Source organism: Hetaerina americana, unplaced genomic scaffold, assembly GCF_022747635.1.
Source record: "Hetaerina americana unplaced genomic scaffold, ioHetAmer1.1.p SCAF_3, whole genome shotgun sequence".
NCBI lineage: Eukaryota > Metazoa > Arthropoda > Insecta > Odonata > Calopterygidae > Hetaerina > Hetaerina americana.
In genome coordinates, this window is record NW_027286874.1 from 87,696,922 (window position 1) to 87,715,726 (window position 18,805).

General features: G+C 42.6%; 1 protein-coding gene across 3 annotated transcripts in view; it reads left to right on the forward strand.

Moving 5' to 3' along the window:
* Nucleotides 1-18,805, forward strand: part of LOC139690790 (serine/threonine-protein kinase DCLK1-like) — a 238,121-nt gene that overhangs the window by 128,444 nt on the left and 90,872 nt on the right. For all 3 annotated transcript variants that reach the window (XM_071588354.1, XM_071588353.1, XM_071588355.1), the window contains one exon: nt 3,648-3,686. The gene's annotated coding sequence lies outside the window, so the exon portion shown is untranslated. The remainder of the gene's footprint in view (nt 1-3,647; nt 3,687-18,805) is intronic.

Here is an 18,805-nt window from a genome sequence, read left to right on the forward strand (position 1 = left end):
CAGAGGGTACCCAGGAAACCACGTAGTCAACGAAAACCCATGTTCGTTCAACCTCTACCATCATCTTCAGGATAGTAATAATTTTATTGGTTTACAGTATCGCTATGTTACATTTTTCATCGTTAAATACGTATTTATTTTTCCTTTTATTCGCGAAAGCAGTGTAAACTTGTTTGATATTATCAGGAATTGCATTTAGGCGGTTGTCTTTGCTTGATTAATATTTTTTTTCAAGCAATTTTTAGTAACTATTTGGTTAATGATCTCGTAGCTATGAGAAACAGACTCCGGAGGGCAAGCGAAGTCGAGGGAATTTCGGCGTTTTCACCGGCACATGGGCGGGAAGCGCGGCGCTCGCGTGTCCGTAAAATAGAAAAAATAACCGATCGTCTTGGGAAAGGATTTTGTTTCGTGGAAATCAGATTTCCCGTGATTGACGCTAGACTCAGAAAAACTCGATCCGTGGAATTGCCGGTGGATTCCGCCATCTCAATGTCACGTCCTTGGAAATTATTTAAAAAAAAATACGTTTATATAATGCCATCGCGTCGTTCTTCCCTCATGGAAACTTTGAATGCATTTTACGAAAGCCTTTCTCTGGAATCGGGTCCTAGCCAACCTTGTGGGCTGATAGATATCCGTCACAGCTGTATTATCAGTGGACTGTCGTGACCATTGGCCGGCCGGTTTGCGAGCGGAAGAGGAGGGTGTTTGGTACGCCTCGTATAAGTTGCGAACGTGGGTGTTTTTCGCCATCTGTTCAGCGGAGGTGACGTCACCCTTCACGTGACACTTCCCATCCAGTCCCAGCTGTAGGGGCGATAATGAATTTCCATTGAATCACTTGTCTCGTTTCAGCAATTCATTCACGGTCTTTAGTGGAAGGGAGCTGACTAAAGTCTCAATTTCCCGGTAAAAGAGGAAGAGATGCTCGTGGGAGATGTATCCACTATTAATCTTTGAGACAGAGGGTTGAGATAAATTGGTACCTAAAAAGAACTCACGGGTCGGTTCTCTTTATGAATGCGTGTAAGGTAATAAACTTATGTTTTTTTTTCTCTGAAGCTATAACGTTTTCACTGTCGTTAATTTATCCTGACGTCACTTGCAGGCTTGACAAATACCGGTCTGTCAACATTCAATCCGAACGCCATTCGGTTTACTCATGCGCCAAATCATTGATTCCTTAAGCTTTTGTTTTTTTTTAAATTCAATTGAACGAATATTTAGAAGTGTGTACCAATCTGTTCTCTCTCTCTCTCTCTCTCGGTTAATAGCCACTGTCGCGCGCCTTAAGCCTTCATCCATCCCTCAATAGAAAATTTTGGGAAAATAGCCCTTTTCAAATATGTTACTTATGATAATACTGTAAAGAGAAGTTCTCCATTCACTTAAAAAATACGTCGCTCGCATTAAGTTCCCGCCTTTGTTTTACCCCGGAAAATTTTAGCTTAGTAATCATTCTCAATGATATCAGGATGTAGGTATTTGGGCGAGAAATCACATTTTGTACTTGGGTGGAAAATGCTGATTCCGTTTCGTTACCCGTTTTTGTTTTTTTTAAGGCCGAATTTTTATATCATTAGTTGTTTATTTGATGCCTCGAGTAACTATTAGTGTGTTTGAAAAACACATTCGGAGTGTATATGTTTTCAAAAAGATTTGGATATTTGTCTCACAATCATGGTATCTCTGGGGGAAATGCCTTGATTCTGGATTACAAATTTATAAGGGAATAGGGATAATACTTTCATTTGAGCTTGAAATATTTTTTTCGTGGTACTACAATTTCAGTAAAAGCGTATTAATCAAAAAGCGAGTAAAAACAAACTCGTCATGAATTTAAAAATTATTCAATGATACATCGGATTATATGTCGTTTATTATTTATTTGCTATATTTTAAATTGTACATATATTTACAAAATACTATTTTCACTCGAAATTATCATCAAATTTGTATCATTAGTTACTGATATTCATCACGTTGTGAACACTCGATGCTATTTTTCTGACTCACAAGTCACCACCATTGATTGAAAGAGCGATATTGCAGATTCCTGATTTTTGTCGTTTCCAACCATTTTTTCAATCTGCAAAACATTTTGGTTTTTAATTTCTGCGTAAAATTCAAACCGTTGAAATGTCACGCAAAACGTGAATTTATTTTTCGTATGTTATACTTAATCCTATGTGATGTAAAAGCGATTGTATTGCGTTTTGGAAATGGTAGATGTTTTGCGAAAAACTGCCAGAGAGTCACACACTTTAAACGCATAAAATGTCCTGAATTCTTTCCTAACCGATATGGAAACTGTCCTAAATTTATTTCTACTCATATGGCAACCCCATGCTCAGCGTAACAATACTCATACTTGAATGGTTAATGTCAGCCGCGGTCACGGGAGCGCGCTGTTCGGAGTGCGCTCATGTCGGCAAAAAGAGGGCAGATACTGAAGAGCAAGGAATGCGAAAAAGAGAGAGAAACAATGGAAAATATGGCGTATGACGAGGGGATGAAATAGAACGTTAACAAATGCGAGAGTGGTCTTAAACCAGTATTGTTTCACGAGTTTTTTTTAAACAATGGGAAATCCCTTCAAATTTCAAATAATTTTTTTATACGAAGTGATTTTTGAATTAGAGCCCATGTCAAAGATACTCTCTTTAAGGATGAAGTATGGTAATATGTCGTGGAAACTGAAGTTATTGAAACTTTCAAAATATGAAACTTGCTTTATAGATACTTTTGGTGTGATGCCCAGAATATAAGAATAAGGTTATTCGACGTGTGTTCCGAGCCCTCCATAGTGTATATGCTAGGGGGGCATTAAAAGTGTTTTATGATGTAGCAAGATGTCATAACATTGCGAAACAAATGGCCCTCCATCCTGTTCGTGCGCCTTTGACCACACCCATATACTTCCGGTCCACATACCATGATGAGTATTCCTATTTTTGCTTCGGTATTGAAAATCCCAAAGCGAATGCGAAACCGTGTGGATATTAAGATGTGCGAGCCATGGAGTCACAGATTCTTAAGCTGTTTCCGTGAGGTTTTGAGGAAAATGATTGGTGAATTTTGCGGTTCCCATTTCCCGCCCCCATTCCCTCCGTGCCTTTTCTCCCACCCCCCCCCCTATGAGTGGTGTACTATTTACGTAGGCTAAGGGGGGAGATTTCCATATCCAATTCTAGTTTATCTTGCGCTTGCATTTGCTTAGATGATATCGAAGTCGGGTGTGGTTCCACTTGGAGGTTAATTTTAAGAGGTAGAATTATGAGTTTACCCGACGTGTTACGTTTGGACAAGCAGCTCGTCTCGATTGGGGTGGAGAAGTATTTTACACTTCTGTAAGATTGCTAAGTGTATGTACCTATAGTGACTCATCATGTCCATTATTTTAAATACTTGACGCATGGTGACTGACTACTAAACAAAACTTAATTTTGATATTGCGTGCCTGCATTTAGAATGAAATTATCCTGCGCAAGTAGCCTTAAACTCGGTAGGACAGAGTCAGTTCAAGAAATTCTGCGGCTCACTCATACATTTATTTTTATTTTTGGTATGGAGTCGATATTTGATTAAGTATAAATTTAAATTTTTATGTTTTTTTCTAATTACTACCTTTCTTTTTTTCGCAGGCTCTGATGACGGACTGATCCTGGAATCTTGGTCAACCTGTAAGTTTCTTCCCTTTCTCCTCGGAACTAACTCCCTTTCCCCCCTTCTCCCATCCTTTTCTTCTGTGTCTACATCTTACCCGGCAAGCCGTCACGCAGGGTCGTGGTGTGGTGTCTTGCAGAATTAGGGACGTGTGGCAGTGGGTGTTAGGACATCAGAGTGATTAGATTAACTGGTGATTATTGTTATTCTTTACAATTTTGTTTTCGGGAAGTTCGAAATTTCGTACCGGATGTTTCCTTCTGTTCGTGTCTCTAAATGTGGAAGGAGAAACGCATTCCTTGCGTTTTCCTCTTCTACAGTCAATTTCCCTTGACCACTGTGCGAGTCTCACTTATCAATACATTGCGTTGATAAATTAATCCATATTGGCAGGCGTTAACCTCGAATGAAACTTAATGAACTATTTTTTTTTAAGTTGTCCATGTAATAATCTTCATGCTTCCAGTTTCTCCCATACCAGGCTGTCCAGTTATTGTAATGCACCGTTATGTGTTCATTCATATCCATTCTTAGCGAAATGGGTGGTGTATCCTTACGAAATACCAAAATGAGAACCATCTGTGCAGGGTTCTAAATTTTTGACAGGTTTTCAAGATGGGATCTGACCGACTCTTCTTTATGACACATCTCTATTGTTTCTGTATGAATACATTCCCAACATTCGTTTCATGAAGCCAAGTTTCTGCAATAATGCAGCCCCGTAGATATTCGTAACGCGCTGTGCCCTTGTCGAGATTGATGTTAGTGTGACTTCCAGGTATTTTTCCTCGTTTTGGCAATTCCTCTTCTTAGTTAGCCGTGAACTTAAAATGAGCTTCGTGCGTGTGGAGACGTATCCCTTTTGTCCTCTTTGACTGCGAGATAGACATCCATGCCGTGGCCGCTCCCCCGCCAGCGACCGACGACAATGGCGTTCCGCGCTGGGTCAGGGGCGTGAGAGCGGCGGCACGCGAATGGCACGCCACTTGCCGCGCAGGAATTTCGTTGGCACGGAAGGGACGGGGCACAACGGGGAAGACAGATGTTCGCGTGCTGTGACCTTCCTTTCATTGGTGGGGCGTTAACTGAGCATCTACTTAACGTCCGCCCAGAAATGCTCCTAAAGGCGAGTTCCAGGGTGTGTAGGCGCGGTTGGAAGGATAGAGGGGACGGAAAATAGTTTTGACGCTCAGAAACACTGCCCCTACCCTGACCTCCCTAAATGCGTCATTTAAGGGGGGCAGGGTAAGGCAGTTGCTTCTCCTCCAGACCCACTTGTTTAAGATTTTTTTTAAACAAAAAATATTGCAAAAAATGTCATTTAACGGTGACAGAGTGCGAGTAAATACTGGTGAGAAGTGGTAAACTGTATGCTTGGAAACCGGAAATGTATGGGAAATAGTTTATAGTTAGCTTTCGAGGGAACAAGGAATGAATACACAAATTTCGTATGACATCTTCCCTAAAACATATGCAAGCCCCTTCTTTCCCGTACGTAAAAGCTGAAATGATGCCCCTGTTTTGAAGTGCTTCGTTAGGCATCAGTGGGACTTCGAAATTGCTCTTTTTGCGTACTCTTCGTGAGAAAAAGGAGCCCATGAATCTATATTTTGCTGCATTTAATTCTATAAATTTATATTAGTGGTCATATGCTGGCCATTTCGGGTACGGGAAATTGATATAATTCGCTTAGCTGATCATGCATGATTTGAGTAAAAAGGAGCGGTCACAATTTTTTCTGGCGTGTGCGTGAAGTGTTGAATTCAGACCGTTGTTTAAGTGTGCGCATGATTGCAGATTCTAGCAACATTGATGAGATGACGGTGCACATCATTTTCGCTGAAAATTTGGCGATCAGAAAGATCTGCGCTAAACTCGTCCCGAAGGTCTTGAAGGACAACCGAAAGCAGAGTCGAGTGTCTGCTTTCTGTGTCTGAGTCGAGTGATCTGCAACGCTTTGAAGAAGACCCCGACTTTTCGAACAGTCCAGACGTGACACCAGCAGACTATTTCCTATTCCCAAAAGTGAAATCCTTCCTCAAAGGACATCACCATGGGACCTTTAAGTGCTGTCAAAGAGGCTTGCACGCCACGTGCACCCTTAAGGGCCTTCCGGAATCCGCCTAACAGGGAGCCTTTTGGTCGTGGAAAAGCCGCTGGCATGAGTGTGTCGACGCTCAAGGGATGTACTTTGAAAAATAATGAGACATTATAGCAATATCTGAATTAAATCTATTTTTCCAAACTTTTCCCGATTCTTTTTATGCAAACCAAGTAGGTTGATTGAGTGGCATAAAATCATATGTATTTTTCCAAAAAAATTAGCTTACAGCAAAGGACGAATTGAATAGCTAGAGTATCCTCATCAGATGATGACGGTAATATTCGGACCCACACTACTGAAAGCATAATTGATTGCAGTTCATCTTCTAATATCCCTGGTATTCATACAGTAATCAACCCGAAGGTCGGTGTGGTAGGTGATGGTAGAGTTCACCCAGTACTAAGCACGACGGCGTGTGAAATTCACCCATCAGGGTAGGGGGCCAGTTCCTTTCCCTGTGCCGGTTATGATTCCCCAGGAAGATCTGGTACCCGAAAAATCACATGGTATGGTCGAGCCGAGAGATCCCCAGAGGTACTTGCCCGGGAATCGAACCCGGGCTCTCAGGTCAGTAGTCCAACGCTCTACCCATGGACTACCACGACCCCCCACACCCCAGATATACTTTTCCAAATTTAATTTTATCCCAGCGGTAATTCATTGCACTGGTAGCAATTTGACTTTCGTGGGGGTTCACTTCTCGTAAATGTTTTAACTACACTTTTCTAGAACTTTACCCCTTGCCAAAAATCTCTTTTCAATTCCTCCCTCTACTTCGCTTACCCAACGTTCTCCCTTCTATCTAAGTCTTCGGTATTCCATTGCCTTCACACTATCTCTCACGTTTCCCGTCTTCTTCAAGCTTCTCTCGACAATTTTCCCTGCTCCTCTTATGCCCAGCACGTCTTCGTTTGATTTCCTATCCGTTTCCGTCCGTCTTATTTATTACTTTCTTCTCCGGATCCACATCCTGAAGGCCTATGATGCAAGTGTCCTCCTACCTCAACCACCCAAGCTTCTGATCGATCCAAAACTAGGTCCCATATTTGAGTTTTCATTAATCCCCTCTATCCGTTTTTACTAATTGTTCCTTTCCTAAATGATTAAAATTCAGAATGTGTAAGTTGAAATTTACTTAAATTTATCACATGTTTAAAGGGTCAGTTTCTCTAAGTATGAATTGCCCACGTGAGTCTCTCAGGGTTATCACTTAAAATATGTCCTGGGTCTTCCCTGAGGGTCTTTGGGCTCACGAATAAATTGTATGGATTCTTGTTTTATATGCTTATCCCCTGCCCGAGGCCGAAAGCATTAGTTTGACCGTTTATTTTATTCCAAACTCTTCTAATTAATAGGCAGCTCTGCCTCGTGCACTGAACCTCGTCGATGTCACGAATGGGAAACCGTTCTTAGTGCCATTCCCTACCGCCCAATCTGCGAGGCTAGGGAATCTATCTCGTAACTGGGTTATGTCAAGGTAACAAACGTTATCTATAATTAAATCTCAAAAAAGTCGTCGAAAAGTAAATTACTTGATACCTTTTTCAGTTTTCGTCGCAGAACCAATTTTTGGTGGCTCTCCCGCAGTTTGCGGAAAGAAAATGTCTCCCGCTTATTTGTTTTGGCCGAAAAAATGAACTACTTATTCAAACCATGCTTACCAGTTGCGGGAGATGCACGGCTTTGTCAAAGAAATGATCTCGGGTGGCGCCCGCCCGGAATACACATATCTCGTTCGGCACACTGAGGACGCAAATAAATCAATCCAGGTGACTAACTCTATGATAGCACCACCTCATTTCTCTCTCCTGCTGTCCGATGTCGCGCTTATCTAGGCACTCGACGCCCAGGCCTAGATAACTTCTTGTTGCCCGTTTTGTGCCCCCCCCCCCGTTATTTTATTTTCAATCAAGGCGTTACGTCAGAGGAAGAATGTAGCCGATAGAAAAGCGATAAACTTGAAGCAGCCGCCTGACCTCCTCTCTTTCTATCTGTTGGCTTAACCGCCAGACGCTCCTCTTCGATGGGAATGAGAGATACCGGGTTGTCTGTTTCCTCGACACGGTGCGACCAGAAAGAGTGGAGATACTTCAGGACGATGCGTCAGTTCTATCAAAGTAAAGTGATTTTCATTCCCGTCGTGCGCCTGTTTAGCCGGACGAAATCCCCTCTTTCCCACCCACACGCCTCCAGCCCCTCGTATCTTTTCTCTGACTTCTGCGGTAAAAATCTGTGGCCTGATGCACTTGGGCCTTTATCTCCGCTGATCCTCTCCCCGATAAGGTTGGAAAAAAATATTAGATAGAAGTCCAGAAAATAAAGTGCTGCTTGGAGCGATAGACATGCTTTTGGGCACGGAACTCTGCCAACAATGGGCCCTTTGGCAGACTATCCCCCTCTTCCCGCGGCAGCGCTAAGCTCAGTGGGTGTTGGTTGAACGAAGAAGATTTGGGGAATGAGGAAGGCGTTGCCGAAAACCTTGGTCCCTAATTAATGTTAATGGCTGTTGGAGGGAGGAAGGAGAGGCGGAAGACAGAGAAATCCTTCAAGGGGTCGGAAGGTCTCGAAGGAGAAGTCACCATCCGATGGCTTCTGGAAGAGGCACCAATCGGCCGCAAACCTCTCGCGTAGATCCGGATCCGCTTATCGTGACGCGATTTCCTGGGGCGGAAGTTTCTTTTTTCGGAGTCCTCTCCTCAATTTCAGGCTGAAATTAGAGAGCGGTGTAATTATTTGTCTCGGATGGCCGACTCCTGGAGGGTATGGTTTTTGGGGCACTGAGGAATGCGTAGGAAACAGAACGTCTAGGAATGCAGTTGGAAGCCGTAGAGTGAAAATCTCCCGAAGCCCCCCAGTCTTCGTTTTCCTCTCTCTGAAGGAATTAAGACCTTCCGATTGCAAAAGTGATGTAACCGATATCACAACCCTTACGCATCATCCGATTTTTTTATTATCAAAGTCTGTCCACATCAGTTCGAGTGATCGAAATTATACCGCAGTATACGTACTGCGGGACATTCAAAGCTGTTTGTTGCTGCGGTAACTGGGGATATGTAACTTACAGTATTATAAGTTCATAACAACCATTAGTGGATATATTTCGAATAGCGCATCTCTGCTGGAAACCGTATACACTGTCGGGGGCTTCCAGGATACCACGTATTTTTGGATTCCTCTAGTGGAACCCATTCAGATGGTATCGTCGTGTTCAAAATGTGATCGAATCTAACCTTTCGTTAAAGCAGTAGTGGAGTGGCAACTTCCGTGACATCTAACCTGCGACCAATTCGGTCATAATTGCCTGTTTTGAAAGAATGGAATCTCGCTTGATTCTCAAAAGATGGTTATCGAATCACTTTAAATCATTACTGGCATATCCGACGGGGTGAGTGGAGAATTCTACATCTGATAGCGTGTTCTTATCATGAGGGCGTCGCGGTATTGGTCGAACTCGTGCTGATGTGATTCATCACCCGATCTTGATCGTGAAGACATTCATATTTGAAAAAAATCAAAATTTGCTATGCTGCAGCGTTGTCGAGAGTGAGTTAATGTGCGTGCCACGTCAGCGTGTACTTGGTGTGTGTGTATATGCTCAAAAATTACCAAGAATCGAGAGATTTGACTAGGCAATTATGTTTGTTTTGGGCATTGTGACGTTGCATTTGCTGTTCTCTCCCAGCTTTAAAGTGGCTGGCGATAAGTGTACCATGAGCGCCCTTCGGTAATTTTTTTTAAGGTAATCTACCGGTTAAGGTAGGTTTTTGGATGGACACAACTACCAAACAAACATTTTATTATTCCTAACAAAACAAAAAAAAATCCATCATCCTACTCTATATCAGGTCCCTCTTCATCTCTGAGTACTTTCTTCCTCCCTTCATCCCGTCCAACATCCCTATCCTGTTCCTTCCCTTTCCTCGTTTGCCCAACATTCTCCCCTCAATTACAGTCTTCAACATCCCGCTGCCGGTCAATACCCCCTTCATCCACTTTTTCTGCCTCCATAGGATTGCTCCCAACAAACCCCTCTCTTCGCCCACCATACCAAGTACTTCCTCGTTTGTTTTCTTCTCTGTCCATTTCACCGATATATGAAATTGATTCTTCTCACATTCGAGGGAAGTGTACATGTTAGAATATAGTCTTTCACGAGGGAAGGTATTTACCGAAATTTCTGTTTAGCATGTACGTATTTTCAAATTGCTTGATTGAAGAAAAGCCGTATTCCTAATTACAGGAACGTATCTGAATCTGAAATCATGTTTTGAATAAATATCGACAGTATTGCATGGGCATGAAGAAGTTAACCAATAAAATTTTGAGAAGTGAGCACGGATTTTCCTATTAATCATATGAGTGATGATAATGACTCTTTGAGTATTTTTGGTCTATTTTATATAATTTTTACTGTTTCTATCTGGAAAAAACAACCACGAAAAACAATAAGTACGATCGTAGACGTAAAGAAGCGATTCATTAAAACCTTTTACGAGCATGTGTAGTCTACTTTTCTATGGTTGTGAGGCGTGGACGTTAGGAGCAGAAGAACAAAGAACAATAAAAGTAGAGGGGAAGAATGACTGAGATGGGCCAAGTATGAACTACGGGAGGCAGGGGATGGAAGATATTAGTGCAAGGAGTCATCTGGAGAATAAAGAGATTGGCAGGGACTGAGATAGTTGGGGAGCTGCTACAAATCACCGATCAAATACCTCAGAATATAAAATTAGTAAAAAAATAGTCTTATCTAATTTTTCACATGCAAAGATTTATTTACTGCGCGTTTCGGCATCGTAGCGTCATCATCTAGTTCAGACTAACAGAAATTTTCTTGATCATGAATCCAAAGGGTAGAAGAGCGTGCTGAATTGACTCTTGGAGTGGAAAATTTCGGAACACCGTTTTTATTTCATTTTATCAAAAACGAATTCCAATCTCTTTTGGCCTGACACCGTTGTACTTAACCCCCCGATTGATAATTCGTGATGATAATGTTTAATGAATCGTAATCATCTAACCGAAGCTTCACATACCCTTCCAAATAAGTGAAGGCACTCATAAAATAGTGATGATTTCGAATATTCCTTTCCCGCGGGCGTTGTTGAGCCGCGACCAATTGAAGGGAGGAACGCATGCGAATATTAGCGCGTTCACTCGTTTTGCTGTTTGGTTTTGGCGACGCGGTTTTCTCGAGTCGAGTCGTCTCCCTGGCGTTGACGTCGTAATGTGTTCTCTATCATTCTCAAGCCTTTCTCAAAACGTTTACCGAGTCCCGCGATTTGCTTTTTCCTCGACGGGAAAATTTGATCTTCAAGGCTTTCCCAGGTTTTTGTTATGACAGTCAAGATCCGCCGGGAGAAATTCTGGGAATTTTTCCGGGCTCCCGTTCCACCTTCCCTCTCACTCTTTGGACAAGACGCGTAAACCATTCGATCGGTTTTTTTCTCATGTGCGTATATAGTCTTCTGCTAAGTTTTTTCGGGATTCAATTTCACCCCGGTTTGTCCCACGGAAGGTAATCACTAGAAAGCTTGCAGTAAGGGTGCTTGCGGGGTCAGGAAGAGATGTGATTGGGTATTGCGTAAATCCTTTTCCTTCCGACGCTCCTGTTTCCAATTTAGACTCAAATTATTAACTTCGTCTATAAAAATAATATTTCAATTTTTCGCTCACCGAATCGGTCTCTTGGATCGTTTTCTCCAGTCTCAACTTTCATACATGTCTATTCCGATGTCAGTGCGACTAAGCGGAACGCTCAACGGCAATCAGAAGCAGGAGTTGGCTCGTATGTGTGTCAAATTTAAGTTCTCCATACCCTTTATTACTACTCAAATTCATGGACGACCCCGACTGAAATCAGTACTTGGATGGAGTAGTCGCCTTCGTGTTCACTCAGTATAATCGACTTAAATCTTTCGAATGAAAAACGCAAAGCATTGTAAACAAACATTTGATTCGAGAGCGTATTGAGATATCGAGGAGCTAGGTTCAATAGGTGTTAGTACACTTCGTTTTTATTGCATTGACCGCTTCCCGGGCTATCCTCAAGTGGCACTATTCCTTAGTGGAAGCAGCATCTTGCTATTGACCGCCGTTGGCTAGTCAGGACTAGATCAGGGCTAGTCAGGGCCCTTCCCACGGTGGCTATTTTTTTTAGTCCTATACGTATGCATTGTTAGCTGTTATAGAAGACCGATTAATTCACCAGGATTCAAAAGGGTTCGAGCATCGCAATTTGCTCTATGAATGGCTCCATTCTGACCTGCGGGCCTATGTGCCATTGTCGGGCTGGCTGCCCCCCCCCCCCCGATTGCTGGCAGTGTTCCGATTTCGAATCCACATGATCCCTCTGAACAACACAATCTATAATCCAAAGTGGTGCGATTCTCTAATGACTAGGGCTCTGAGAGAAATCCAATGGCGGAACTGGGGCAGGAACTGGCTCCTCCTTCATATCCTTTTAATGTGGGAATTTTGCGCGCCTTAAAGCTTAGCTCTGAATCCTCATCTGGAAAAATCGACCTTGAGTTTGGTAACCTTGGATGGAGGATGGAATGGTGTGTTAATTATTAAAGGAGATGATCGTAAGTGGTGTGAGAAGAAGGGGTAAACAGAGGAAGCCATGGTTAAATGTAGCTGAAGATACCCTGAAGACGAGCTATATTGCAAGTCTCGGGGATAGGAGGGCGCGTATATAAAAACTAATGAATGTTAGCGGTCCAGAATTGTCCATGGATGGAATATTAGGGGAGAAATTAGTAGAAACGTAACTCCCTTCTCTTCGTAGAAGGGAGTTAAGTTTCCTGGTAAAACATAAAATTAGGCTGTTTTTAATTTTGCCGACCACGAATAAGAACGGCGTGAAGGGCTCTATAAACCAATGCTTCATTTAGGCATCGAAGATAGTTTGACCTGTTAATAGAGTTTGTTCAACGCAATCTCTTAGTGGCGAACGTGAAAAAGCGATCCTCCGTCAGTGCTGTTGCCATTTGGTTTTCGATTCGATAAAAAATAGATCGGCGGGGAACGATTGGACGATTCCTCCGCGTATCATTGGGTTTCTGATTGGCAATCTATGAAAGGAGCGGGATTTTGCGGGTGAATCGTTGCATGCAATATTATTCGAATCGATTCTTTATCTTGGATCGCCCATCTCCAATTTCCCTTCTCCACCGGCGACAAGGAAGACCCGCAGAAGCGGGATGCCGAAAGGGGAGATGTGTGAGCGGAAGCCAGTTAGAGTGGCTCTCCCGAAGTCGTCCTTGTATCGAATGACTCCCTCCCGCAATCCCCCTCTTCCTTCCCAAATCCTCCTCCCCTCTCCTACTCCTCCCCCTCCCCCTCGTCCGTGGAGTCACGCGAAAGTGGTGGCTCCGATTCCATTATTTATGAGAAATTGATGGAACACAAGGATTGGACGTGGTGGCCAACGAGTCCACGAGAGGCAGAGGAATCCTATTAATGACTATAATAAATATCCTACAAAAAGTTAAACTTAACTTAAATCACAACACACATAGGTAATCATAGGACGTAAGTTAATTCAAACATAAAATTAGTGATTACATGCCTTACGCCTTAGTTCTCGGATTACCGAGTTCAAATATCATTTGCGGATGATAAAGGTATTTATCGAAAACACGTGCACAGTAATTGCAGTTTTTGTCACAAAATACCGGGGATATCTCACGTTGACGAATGCCTTTTGTTCCTCCGAAAGATCTTGTTTTTTTTTAATTGCGCTTTCTGGTATTTTGCTGCTATTTTATCACAGACGATCGCGAAGCACTAGTAAACAGATGTTCAGTTTGTACGTTTTATGGGGGGAAGGAAAATCGATAAGCGGTTGAGTCTGCTGTCAATATTTTTCTCTTTTTCGAAAGCCAATTTACGCTTTTGTGAAAAAAATTCCTCGTCATTTCTTTGAGAAGAACGTTTTGAATGTGCGTTTTTCTCAAACGTCGCATTCCCAGATTTGGTCCGCGTGAATCCTCCCCAATCATCCCCCGGGCTGAAGGGAGGGAAATTAATACCAAGAATTGACGCATTTTTGATCGATGTTTCTGATCGTTCGTGATAGATCCGATTAAAATCTAATTTCAGTATCATTAAGAGATGTCCCGAAAAATTCGTGCGAAATTATTTGAAAAAACATCGAACGTTTGCCTAAATCTCCTCCCTGATAATTTCTCTTATTAATGTTTGACCATTCAATGCATTAATTCTTTATAGTTGATTATAATTATTGGAAAATATGCTTAAACGGTCTGATAGTTAGGTTATCAAAGGTAGAGGGTCAAGAAAATAATTCTTCATGATAGAAATTGCAATAAAACAACATAACTGCATGGGTGACGTAAAGGGCTTAGCCATAAAAGATTATTAATCGATTTAGCAGGTTCCGATTAATCTTTACAATCGTCAATGTGCTCTGTAGCTGCGTGCGAGTACCGATAATTGATCTTTGAGGATAGAGTCGGCATAACAGGAGAGCACTCCAAGTCAGAGGAAGTTTTCATATTCTACGTGGGTCTGGCGCTCTTTCGATTATTCGGTCCCCTTTTCGCATCGGGCAAACATAAAAAAAGCGTTCGGACTAGCGATCCCCTACGATCCTCGCGGTCCTCTCTCTCTCTCCCCCATCTCCCCCCCCCCCCATCTCCCCTCTACGAGAGAACATTTGAGAGACCCGACTTTTTTATACGACGGCCAAGGGATATATGTATTATATCGGAGGAGGTAGTGAAAAAGATACGTACACTTGCGTCGGAGAGACTGTCTCAAAATATTCTCGGGCGACTTTCCCGTTTGTGAACCGTAACTCAGAACGTAAGAAAGGCTGGCGCAATATTGCGGAGAGGACGGCACTCGTAACCGCGGGACCGGAAGTGTCTTTCCGTGGATCTTTGAGGGAATCTTAAAAAATACTCGCGTGGTTGGAATAAAACATTGCGGTAAGTAGTGCGTACAGGGCATTCAATCTCTGAATTCAATGGAGAGACTTGAGGTGCATCTGGAAGATGCCAGTGTATAGAGGAGGTAATGATGTCTTTCGTTTATCCTGGGAAGCGGCCTTCGGTGCAAGTTGGTAATTATCAAACGGAATGGTTTCAGGTGTAACTAGGTGGAATGAGAGCGTGGAAGGTGGGCGTGAGTATGAAGTTATTGAGGGAAGTGCACTTGGTTAAATGGCTCCGTTTGATTGCGTTCGTTGTGAACTACCGTGTATGTTTATATCAGGCATAGCGAATACCTCTTCAGTGGGAGACGGTTACTCAAATGCCATGCCGGCGCTCGATAAGTTTTGGGGGGTTTGGGGGCTGGGGGGAGGAGTGGGGGTGGGGGATCGTATCTCCCAGCGTTTTCGGGCGTGGCCTTTGAAAAGATCGTTTGCCCGCCTTATTAGGCATGCATGGCTGATGTTTTTCCTACCGACCCTAAACATATACCAACAGTCCTCGTGGGATATTCATAACGGGTGAATATATCTTCGCGATGTCTCTTTTTTTTTTAAAACTCTCCCGCGTGTAATCGATTCATAAACGTTTCGTACATAGAGGAGCGGGTCCAATTCGCTCCGGTCTCGTTTTCTGCTCTCCGTGTCGCTAAATTCAACCAACTTCCACGCTTTTTTCTCCTTGCTCTCGACGTCCCACGAGGTTTGCTTCCTTAGGGCTGCTTATCCTTGTTCCTGTGATCCTTCAGGCGGTCGTATTCCGCGCGTACTACCATCTGCCATTTTCATGGCCCTATACTATTTCTTTTAATCTATCGGAATGTGTTGATAATGCAGTTCTGATCAAAATAATTGCGACAATATTCACCGCCAAGGAGCTCAAACGGGTCGCTCTTTGCTTGAATTACTTCGGCTATCGTCGTCTCGTTGTGGTAACTATAAGTAATTTCAAATAAGCTTGGCCTATTGCCATATGAAGTGGCTCAGCCAAAAAGTTAGCAAACACAGGAAGTGTCGTCGGCCTTCAGTCGCATTAAACTATAAATATTGAAGGGGAAGAATTCGGCAGCATGATAAACGTGGAGTCCTAATTCAGAATCCCTGGGTGACAATGTTCACCGATGGCCCTTCGCTCCGAATTTATTAGGATCTTGTGAATTGGTGTGAGTGTCTTAGACCAGCTTTGTGTAATCTATTACACGCCGCATTGAATTGCAGGATAGAATTTTAGCTACAGGACATCGTGAATTTTGTCAGAAACTTGTCATGGTTACTATGCATTGCCCAGGGATAGTCAACATAATTCGAGGTTTCAGCGCCGAGCTGTAAGAATTGCTAGTGTTTACTATCGAAATCGCTTTTGAAATCATCGTACTACGGTAGGGGAGGTCATGTCAATAAAATTAGAGAGATTTATTGTAGAACAGAGAGGTTATAAGATTAATTTTTTCCACGAGCGATAAGGGCTCTGAATAACATTGTCCGACCACGGTAGGGGTAAACATATTCGGGTCAAAATTAGTCTGGTGTACATCCACCCCCTGCCACACACCCTAGCGGTGGATTGCAGGGTACTAAAATATCTAATGGCCGTAGATGCAAAATAGGACAAAGTGGGACGCTTGCACCCTCGAAACGTAGAATTGAATTGGTTCTGAAATGTCTTATTTAGCAAGCACCGTCATTCCGCTTACTCTTCCCTAGCTTGTTACACTCGAATGACGATATGGTGCATAGCTCAGAAATGGGCACAAAAGCCAGTGATAAATCCCACAGGTAGAGGTAATGACGAAAACGTTTTCTTTATCACGGCAATTAGTGTTTGCGATCAGAAATATGCGTAACGCACGTCTGCCAATCAAACACGAATCTGGCGAACCCAGAATGTAAAATTCGAATGTCGGTATTTGATTAAAAATGATAATAAGGATAATAATTAAATTCAAATTTGGTTTAGCTCTCTGTTTAAAAAGTAAGTTGGTGGTATTTCCAACCATTTCCATTATCTCCAACGGATTGGTCAGCATGCTATCAAATTGTACGATAATTTATGAATGTTAATATTCCATAACTATCGCGGCGTAGGAATCATTATTTTTTGAGGTAATATCAGATCCTTTTGTCGGGGAAGGAAATGCTCACAGAATATGCGGCAGAAAGGATTTCTTTGGTCTCACCACAATCCGGAAAATTTACTATGATAGAATAGTTGGAGCATTCTTCCATCTGGTTAGTGTGCGCACATTCCCATCGCTGCTTGTCCAAAACTTTTGCGCTAGCATGTATATCTGCATGATATCCACAAACCGCCGCAAGAGCGCGTGGCGGGTTGTTAGGTCCCGAGCCATACATGCACAATCATTTCATCCGCAGACAGATATTCGTTCGATGATGCACTCGAACAAAGATAGTCACCACGAAAGAAGCTACTTGCATGCAAAAATATTCTGTTACAGGACAATATTCAAATCATGCGGGAAAAATGTTATAAAAATGGGTCTACTTAGATGCATGCTTGAATACGACAAAATACATATGTGTACATTATCAATAATAATCTTCCTCTTCGCGCCTGGGATCATGCCTAAATTGATCTATATTTTGATGCGAAGAAAATATGACATTTTGCAAAACTTTGTTCTACAATCGAGCTCCCTGATGTAATGTACATCATCTGATCAACCATTGTAAGACGTGGTCTGTAATACACGTCTTTAACATCCTCGGATAACTGATCTGCCTCAAATTTACTTAAGAATTTTTATATGTATTTCATTCTACGGTCAAAAAAGCGGCTCAGATCTTAATTCTTCCAATGGTGTCGTGACATTCCTACGTTGTTCATAGCAACTTTTCACAAAGCTAAGCTGCTCTATATTGTACTCGATCTAGTTCCAAAACTAAGCCCGCCTCGTGAGGATCCCATGCACTCGCCGGCCGGCCTCGGTGGCGGCGGGGTAACGTCTCGCCTACCAACCCAAAGGTCGCGGGTTCGATTCCCGCCTAGGTGGATTTCCCTCCATCTAGGGCTTGGTTGTATGTGATTGTCTTCAATATAATGTCTGTAATGTAGGGTTAGGTGGAAGAAGGGACTATTAGTCCCAACCTCGCTCAATTAAGTCGAGAAAAAATGCACTCGCAGCATACTCTAGGTGAGTCCTAAACTAACGGAAAAAACAACGTTCTTTATCCCTCTCATTACATTTCCCAAGTATCCTTTTCATGAATCCTAACTTTTTATTTGCTATTCGGTATATTTCGCGCATGTGTTTATTCATAGGGCATGCCTTTAGTTGTCGTAACACCGAAATTATCTACGTTTTATGTATTGGTTTCCTGTGTGAAAATTCATCGAAACACATTTCTTCCAATTTAATTTTACTTTCCATGTCTCGCCCCCCTATTGGGTGGCATACAGGTCGTTAGATAATGATTCCCTATCCTCCCGACTTAATGTGCCCCTGTATAACACTGCATCGTCAGAAAAGAGAAGAAGTTTACTGGGAATATGTGAACTTTACCACGTATCAGCACGAGATGGATATAGAGGAGATGGGTCGGTTATTACTAGCATCTTCTCTATCGCCTTTTTAATATGGGCATGATATTGGCCGCTGTCCATTCCGTGAGAACAGTGCGATAGTTAAAGGATTTTTTCAATATTATTTCCAAATAAGGAGCCATTTCTGATGCCGTTTTTCCGTACACGCGGGCAGGGATTTTGATCGGGGCTTGGCGATATGCTTGGACTGATGTTTTTAAGTTGGCGTTCGATTCCAGGAGAAGAGATGACTTTTTTAGAAAAGGCTCTTGGAACTGAGTGAAACAGGAACTGACTCACCCAATCTCGGAATTTGTTCTCTTTACTTTCGGAATTCACAAAGTTGAAGGGATTGAGGAGTGAACGAATTATACTCAGCAAATCGTGAAACGTCTGCCGAAAAATATGCAGTATTCTGCAGCTTACGTGGCACGCATGTGTAACCCAATTGTGCGCCAGACGCTTAAAGAAAAGCGTTTAGAGCGTCAAAATCATATTTACGACGTGTAAATCAATAAATAACGGAGCATGT